At 34.0% G+C, this 9,464-nt stretch overlaps 1 pseudogene; it reads right to left on the bottom strand.

The window, feature by feature from the left end:
• Positions 1-8,143: 8,143 nt before the first annotated feature.
• LOC120582728 (uncharacterized) lies at positions 8,144-8,259 on the bottom strand (annotated as a pseudogene).
• Between the last annotated feature and the right edge of the window lie 1,205 nt (positions 8,260-9,464).

Raw genomic sequence — 9,464 nt, 5'->3', positions numbered from 1 at the left:
TCTATGTAGAGAACAGGACTGGAAGAAAAACAGAGACAGTAGCCATCTGTTGGTTTGAATATCCTTATGCAAATCTGAAAGACTTCTTTTTTTTTTTTAAGATTTAATTTTGAAATTATATAAATGTGTAAAGTAGTTAAAAAGTCCAATGCTAAACTAATAATTTCTATCCCAAAGTTTATGAAATATGACTTTAATGTGATTGATTTTACTCTCCTTGTAACACATAAAAATCCAAATAAATATTATCAAAATCCGAACACATGATTGGAAGCTTTATTCTTTTGCAAATGAAAGTATCATTTTCTAAAATTTTTCAGACATATACTTTTGCAGTTGGCTTCAGAACTGAATTAAAACTAGACCAAAAATTACTTTCACTATATAACCATATTTTGTCTTTTTTCAACTTTTTGTCAGATTTGGAGAAATGTATCTCCTGAATATTTTCAAAATTTAGATCTGTTATCAACACAATTTGTCACCTTTGCATTTTTCAAGTCATTTTCTTTTAGTTTAAAAAAACTATCCACCATCTTAGGTTATAGTGTCAGCAATGGAAAAATGTCTAAAGCCTCCAATGGAACTGAGTATTACAAAGGGACAACACTTATTTGAGTTTATGAAATATGGCAAGATTGTTTTTAAAAAGCCACTTCACTAAATGTCACGCCCCATATATCTATCTGTTTTCAAAACAAATGTGATTAATGAGAATTAACTTTGGATGTTAGAAGAACTCTCAATCAGAGTTTTTGTTTGTTTTCTTGTTTATTGTTGTGAGATTCTTTATGGTATATATCAAACTATCTCCCTATTCTCCTATAAAGGTGCCAATGCCAGAAGCCTGGCAGAAAAGCAGTCAGCAATTGTTTAAAGATTCTTTACTGAAAGAAATGGATGAATGTTCCACCTTTAATATCCACGCAGCTATTTTATAAACAAATTTCTAGGTTATTTTTGTAAATGAATGGTATCTCATCACCAGGGATTTGGAGTCTATAGTAAGAAGCTCTCAAGGATTTGGAAACAAAATCAGAAGCAGGCCCACTTTTTAAAATTGATACTAATATTCAATATATAGTGAAAGATAGCCAACTGGAGAAATAACACACTGAAGTAAAAAGAATACTATTAAATTAATGCATTTTAAGACGGCATTTGTAAATGATTTAATAATAAAATAGTTTGTTGTTGTTTTAATATTTAAATCCTTTTGAGGTGATCACACTGGTTAAATGCAGTGGGTCCAAATGCCAGTCCATGGATAAGTTGCATCAGAATGACTGAGAGATTTAAAATTATTATAATTAAAAAAATTGACATTAATTTACAACTATTGGATCAAAATTGGAGAAACCTAGGAATCTTTAAATTTAATAAATATTCCAGGCAATTCTGATGCAATTTGGCTGTGGACTGCATTTGAGACCTCCTGGTGCAAAGGAGAGAATCCTTAGCAATTGTCTCAGAAAAACTACAGAGTGGAATAGATTTTAGAGATGAACAGCACACAATCTCTGCTTTATGGAGTTCTGTGTAAGGGAACACGTTTGGTTTGGGAGTTACCAAGAATAAGTGCTACATGAGTACCAAAGAGAGGAACCTGAACAACTCAGGAGAATCCAGAATGGACTTTTTGGAAGTGATGCTTGAAATGAGTATTATCTGGTATTAGTTTAAGCAAGTGAATGGAAGGTAAAGGAGAGACACTCTATGTGCAAATGGTGGTCTGTGAAAGAACATGTTCTTGGTGAACTGTAAGTAATTCATAAGCTGAGAAGGAAGAAGTTAGAGTTGAGCACATCGAGGAGGCAGGGCCAGATTTGAAGAGCATTATAAGTCATAGTAAGGAACTTTTATTTTATTCTGCATGAAGTAGGTGCTACTGAACAATTTCATACAGATAAGTGACAAGGTCGGGTTAGTATTTTGCACGTGCTATTCTGAGGGCAATGTGGGAGATGATTTGGAGCTGGCTGAAGTTAGAACCAGAGCAGGTAGAAGGCTATCACAGTAAGCCTTGGTGAGAAATGAAGAGAGGCTGTGGCGACATGAGAAGAGAGGAGGGACCATCTTGGTCAATAATGAGTAATTCTTAAGGCATAAGAGTTACTGTGAATAATTCTAAAATATTTCTAACAAAGTACCTTAGTAACACAGGGAAGTAATCGTGTAACCTTATAGCAGCTGAGCTGTAAGCATCCTACCATAAGCCCTACATTTCTTTGAACTGTTACACATCATCTTTAAAATAATGCTCATCTTGCATTCCACATAACATATGCATTTATTTTCATAAAATGTGATGTGTTAAATTACTTATTATAATGAAGATGACAAGGGGAGGAGGATATTCCAGGAAGATTCATTATGTTTATTCTGTGCCTTTATATAGGGCCTGGCATAATGTTGTCCATAGATGGCCTCATATTCCAGTTTGAAAAGCATACAACTAGACAAGCATTGGAGAGGCAGAATGAGAGAATTTGAGTATGGGCACTGGAGGGATGAAGAGTGTAGGGTAACCACCAAGTTTCTGACCCAGTACCTCGTTGGATGGCAATGGTACTAATACGTGCTGGGTGCTCAGGAGTATCCAAAGAGTTCCCTTTCTTGAGGAGAATGAGAGATAGTGAGGAACAGTTTTTCCACTTAGCTGAGGGAATGGTGGATTTCATTCTGAAATATTGACTTTGAGTTCCTTGTAGGGCACCTGAATGGAGGTGTAGATAGATAGGTAGATCCTCTGGAGAGACACATGATCCGGAGATACACAGACAGTTGAAGGTATAGTAATGCTTTGAAATCATCTTTACTGACACTGGGGCGATGGGTTTCTGGTGCTTGCTGGGTAATTCTAGTCTGTTAACCTCTCTAGTTTTCTAGCTTCATACTTGAAAATTTGAGCAGTTCTGCTTTGAGACATTGGGGGTAAGTGGATGTGACTGCCGGGCTATTCAGAAGGGAAAAAGGTTCAGTCTCCTTGGTCAGGCCATGAGCAATTCTTAAGAACACGGCCCTCTGCTTTGTGCTTGCCATATTCAGTAAAAGGGAGAAAATGAAAACCACAACAAATGGTGACAGGGAACTAAATAACAAGAAGAAACAAAAGAAAATACAGGTCAAAAGTACAAATAGGTAAAATAAGCAATTTAAGAGGCAGTCCATGAAATAAAAATAGAATTAAAAGAAGAAACAAAAAGAAAGTTTCTTTTTGATATAAAAGATAAATTAAAACAGACTGAAGTAATGCAAGCAATATGTTTTAATCAGAAAATTTTCTTGTGACTTTCTTATTCCAAGAGAAATTCATTTTCAAAGGAAACATTTGAAAAATTGAGATAAGCAAAAGGAAAATGCCATTCATAATTTCATCTTCTAAGAGATAAGCATTGCTAACATTTTGGTAAATATTCTTCCAGTATTTTTTTCTTATGCATATGCCACCCACAGGTTATATAGAGTATATCCACAGGTTATATAGAGTATATCCACAGGTTTATAGTATATATGCACATTCATAATACATTTATATTGTAAACATATATATGAACAAACAATATAAATTACATCTATTCATGTACACATGGTAAATATAAACTGTTTTAAATTCTAGCAGAGTAGAGAATAAAACTAAATTAATTAAAAGTAAAAATATTAGTAAAATAAGTTTAAGTTCCAAAGCTAACGCCCTCAGGGTTGCTAGGGCTCTCGGAGTTAGAATCCCTAAAAATACTCCCTGGGCCTCTCTTCTTAGAGTTGGATCTTCCTGCAGGGGATCTTTAGCAGATGTCCTTTGAGATGAGAGTAGAAGGGCAAAGGGCATGACCCTTGCCTTCTTGCTAGGTCCCTATATTTTCTGACGCAGCTGTTAGAGATGCTTATCAGTCTTCAAAGGCTGCCTGCAGGGAATCCCTGCTGGGTGCCCACTGGCACGTAGAAATCTCCTTTCTTTGAGGAGTCTCTCTCCCACCAGAAGCCAATCTAACCAACACGTGTTTAGCCCAGGACAATATATAAAACCCTTTTATATGCACCATTTTATCTGATCTTCACAACAGCTTCGTGAGGCTGGTATTATTTCTTGACCTTTTTTTTTTTTTTTTTCCCGGGGATTAAGTCACTTAAGAACACAAACAGCTAATGTGCGGTATAGCCAGAACTCAGTTCTACATCTCTGATTCTCAATTCTGTGATCTTTGCTCTACATTTACAGAGCCCCCTTGCTTCTGAGTAAACGGATAAAATTGGGATTCTGAGTTTCTAAGGCTGAAAGCCACACCTGCACTAGTCATGCCTCCACCTTGAGATTTTGAGTCTCCTTGGAGTGTTCTTTTAAAGGCCAGTGTAGATTTCAGAAAAAGCAAAATAAATATTTGTTGAAAAGTAAACAGACATATTTTATACTTTGAGAGTCTTTACAAAATTCATCAGAGTCAATATTCCTTAGAAATTTGAGTTAATGCATTTTTTCTCTTCTAAATTTCAAAATCATGTTCCTATGCCTTTCATTAATAAGGCAATACATTAAAAAATAAGACATTACCAATACAAATAGCAATTTACTAACCTAAGTTGAAATAAAGTAAGCTATTGGGATGAGAATACAAATGTGGACTCAGAAAGAGAAAATACAAGATACTGGGCATCAGAGGGCATGCGAGTAATAGAGGAATAAGCTTACAAAGGTGAGAATGAGGAAATTTATTTTAAATCTATACCTACTGTTTCCCCAACTGACAGCTGCGCTTTTTTTGTACATTCTTTATGAAGTACTTGGAGCTATTTAGCATATTATGGATCAATTAGATTCTTTCACTTAGCTCTTGCCTTCTATTGCCTATCAAATAACCTATTTTCTCAGTATATTAATAGATACAGAAACAAGGCATCTGACCAAATGAGTTAAAATGCAGAAATCAAATTCTCTAGTGTTTTTGAAATCTGAGATACAGCTGAACCCATTCTTTAAACAAGCACTCACATGGAAGTCCAATAAATAAAACAAAAGCAGAGCTAGTGTCACGGAAGTGAAGGGCTAGAGAGCAAATTGCCATCTCCTCAGGCCCTCACATCTTTCCAGGCGACCTTTAGACCTCTCTGTTGAGGAGGTCTAACTCCTAGCTTTGACGTACGCTGAATCTTTCAGTTTTATTTTCTATGATACAATAAAATGAGATGGAAAATACATTCAATGTGCGTCACCTGGCTCACTGACGTGCGGAGCTTGGGGCAGTAAGGGATTTGGATGGCACATAAATTCAGTGCCATAAAATGGGAAGTGGGAAAACTAACCCGTGTCTAGTAACATTTCTCTATTTTTCTTCAAAAATTTTCAGTGTAAAGTTAATTTTGTGAAAGAATAAATGTTCTGTCATTTTCAGGATTTAAAGAATGGGGTGAATAACTTTGAAAAAATACTATAAATTATATTATATTTCTTTGATTTGTGGCTTAGCTCTACCATTCATCATAATGTTAGGAGACAGAAACTCTTGATCATCAATTTATCCTTCTGCTCTTGTCAGTGCTTGTGTCCTTAAGTAAACATAATCTGTTTCTATTATTTATTTTTCTGGAAAGCTTTGAATAAATTGAAATATAGAAGCTTTTATTTTATGCATATATATTTTTAAAATTGAATGGCTTTGGAACTTCTTATGGTTAAAGGTAGGCCAATCAAAAATAGAGAAAATAAATTTTATATATGCATATATTACATAACAACCTTTAGGTCGGTTTGCTTTCTACTGAACTAGAAGATAGTGGATACTTCTGTACTTTTATAAATCAGATGATAAAATTATTTATGAAAGTTTTGTGAAGATTATATAATTTCTAAAGTGTTCTTTCTATTAATTCAGATTTTTTTTCATTGAGTAATGTTTCACAATCAGCATTCTTTTGCCTATATGTAACAGCTAGAGATCTTGAAAGGTGTTTTAATTGAACCTGAACCTGGCATTATTTTCTATTTCTCATTTGTAAATAATTTTTAAGTTTACTCTCATATGATATACAGTTTCATTCTGTAGTCAATCACATTCTTTATTCACCTTATGGCATTTCCCCAATTTTGACCATTTAGGCATCCAAGTTTTCCAGAACTTGACTTTAATTAAATATCTCTTAAAATATTCATGGGTATACACCAAATATCTCTGCATCCTAGAGAAACTTAGGAAGTGTTTAACTTATTCTCTTTCCATAATTATCTCATTAGAAATCAGAATTTCTCTAAAGTTATTTGCATTCCATACTGATGTGAAAAGCCTTTATATATACAAGAAAAGTTAGAGTTATAGGCATCTAATATGAAATGTCTAGTTTTTGAGTTTTTGAAAATTATTATTAGAAGAACCTATTTAGAGAGCTTAAAAATGGGATGTGGAACACTGAAAAAGAAAATATAGATTGAGGAGCAAGCAATTCTTATGAACCAGACAACTTCTTTAAAGACATATAAAGAATATACTAAATTTTATGTTGACTACATAAGAAAGAGTTCCATGTTTCTATATATATGGAATCAAAGTTAGTTTTACCATGAATTTTTGTTCTCCATCATATTCTTTTGGCATTAGATGGCCTACATTAAGGAGGTATTGTTAAAATAAATACAAATAAATAAATGCGAAAGTAAAAAGGAAAGGAGGAACATAGATTATGAGTTTATTTCATAAGAACGAATCAAGCAAGGTTGGTTTCTCTTTCTAAGTACAGATGAGTGTTACATCAGCATGTACATTCTCAAATGCTCAGACAACATGAAATTTCAATTTTTTTGAGCCTTTCAAAGTTCTGGTTTCTCAGAACGTGATTAAAGAGAGGAACTAAGTCAATGTCATTGAAAAAAAAGGAATAGATTCAAACTTGAACTCAAAAGTTCTATTTCAGTTGAGGAAGTCGTATTGCTAAAGCACAGTTCTCTTCACAAGTTGGACACTCTGAGCAAGCCCACTTTTCTTGTAACCTCTTTTTCTTAAAACAGAACATATGTAGCAATCATGTGTGACCCTTTATAATGCTTTTGCTTTGCATGCAATCACATGGTTATGGGTTTTTGTACAAGAATTTCTGTTTGAGGCTAACATTTATTCCTGGTGTCATATATAGTTCCTCTTAAGATATTTATTGCAAATACTTATGATTCCTTCATCTGAGGTTTTGTAGAGCAGTAACTGCCATCTCTTGCTTTGTTGCTTTCTCAGCTTCCAACTCTACTTTTTTAATAGGTTTTATTTTTTAGAGCAGTTTTAGGTTCACAGCAAATTTGAATCAAAAGTTCAGAGAGTTCTCATATACCCTTAGCTGCCCCATATATACAGTTCCCCTCCACTATCAACATCCCACACCAGAGTGGTATATTTCTTACAACTAATGAACCTATATTGACACACCATTATCACCTTAAGTCCATCATTTACATTAGGGTTCACTCTTGGTATTGTATATTCTATGAGTTTTGACAACTGCATGATATGAATTTACCATTAAAATATACTGCCCTAAAAATGCTCTGTGCTCCACCTATTCATCCCTCCCTTCCCCTAGCCCCTGACATCTACTGCTTTTTACTGTTTCCACAGTTTTGCCTTTTCCAAAATGTCCTGTTGTCGCAATCATACAGAACAACTATACTTTTTTAAAACAAAAATTATTTATTTCCAAATCATGGGATTCATTTATGAACAGATGATTATTTTTAATTTTAAAAAATTAGTAACAACTGTAAAAATAAAACTATACTTTTTTCTTTTTCAAGAGCTATGAGGATTATTCTTTGCTTGGTGACTGCATCCAATTTCAGGGGTCATTTTCAGATCCTGAAAGAGGCAATTTATTGTCTTGACTCTTTGCATATGTAGTTTCTCTTCCTCTTGTTTCTGTTTTCCTGGATGAGACTCCTGCTGAGAAAAAAGGGCCAGTAAGCTAAAACACTTGAAAACATTTAAGGTATATTTTTCTATTCTCATTTATTTTCCTGTCAAAAAAGAGTATCCTAAATTCTACCAGGGCTATAACTCTTTAACATATTTCCTGCTTTATTGAAATTGAGAAGACTTGAAATTTTCAAAATGGGTTGCTTCAGGCTGAACTTTTATTTTATTTTTATTTAATTAATTTATATTATTATTTATGCCTACAGCACCTGGTCTTCCTAGGTGGTCTCCCATCCAAGTACTAACCAGAACTGACCCTGCTTAACTTCTGAGATCAGACATCGGGCTTGTTCAGGGTGGCATGGCTATAGACCATGGACTGTGGCTCCACTGGCATGTGAACCCAGGACCTTCTTCTGCATGTAAAGCAGACATGCTAGCTGCTACACTATGGAACCACATCCTTAGGATGAATTTTTAATTACTTATTTAGGTAAGCCTTACTGTTCTTCCAAAGAAAACCTTGAATAGTTTATGGTTATGACAACTCTGTCTGCTGTAAAATAAGGTGACAAAGAAGTCGCGTTTTATGTCAGAAATAACTATTATCGACGTTGTTAGGTTGTGGTAATTTTTCCTCTCTTACATGGATGGTGTTAAGGTCTCAGAATGTGAAGTCAAAAATCACATAATAAGAAATCTATTTTCCTTTGAGCATCAAACCAAGTTTCCATGTCACAATTTGTAAACAGCATTATAGTGAAAAATTGCTTAAGAGAAGTCCTAGAAAACTATGGAAAGAAATAACTATACGTGTAATTATGTTAGCTGTCAATTTCCAAGTGCTATGTATGAAATCCCAAGGTAAGACAGTGAAAACATTTAAAGAGAGGTAGGGTACTGAAGGACCTTCTGTGATTAATTTTGATATCTTTGTTTAGAGTCTAATTCAGTTCCACTATAATAATAAAAGTGGCTTAAACTTTGTTCCAAGTATTTGTAATGCTGATACTTTTAAGTTTTGATTAAAAGGTTGTTGTTTGCTCTGCTTTTCATCAATGGAACATCATTGCTTTTGAGAATAATTTTAAATGCTGTGTGAAATGAGGAAGTCACAAAACCAAGGGACATTATTACCTGAAGAGGAAGTGGCTTCGGAAACATGTCAATCACAGTCATGGCTAAGGAACCACTTTAGCCACCACTTCCTATCCTTACTAGCCGTTATCTAGAGATGGGCAGATGGTGGTACCCAAGTTAGATACAACACTAATAAAAACTGCTCTGGTTTGGAGATGAGGGAGCTGAATCAAAGATATGTGTCTATATAATGTATTTAATTAAAAAAAATAAACTTGAAAAATTATTTGTAAAATACTGTAGTAATCAGTCAACCCTAAAGTGCAGATGTTCTTCAATGGAAAAAATATACTTTATAAAGTTTGTATGAAAATAATGTTAAACTATGTTAAAAAGGAAAATAGATTTATACTTTAAAATAAGCCAAGTACAGTTATGTGATGGATAGATTGATTGATGATACTTATAGAAGGAATAGGTAGAACATTTAGCACACAA

Source organism: Pteropus medius, unplaced genomic scaffold, assembly GCF_902729225.1.
Source record: "Pteropus medius unplaced genomic scaffold, Ma_sr-lr_union100, whole genome shotgun sequence".
NCBI lineage: Eukaryota > Metazoa > Chordata > Mammalia > Chiroptera > Pteropodidae > Pteropus > Pteropus medius.
This window is presented reverse-complemented; position numbering and strand designations above follow the sequence as displayed.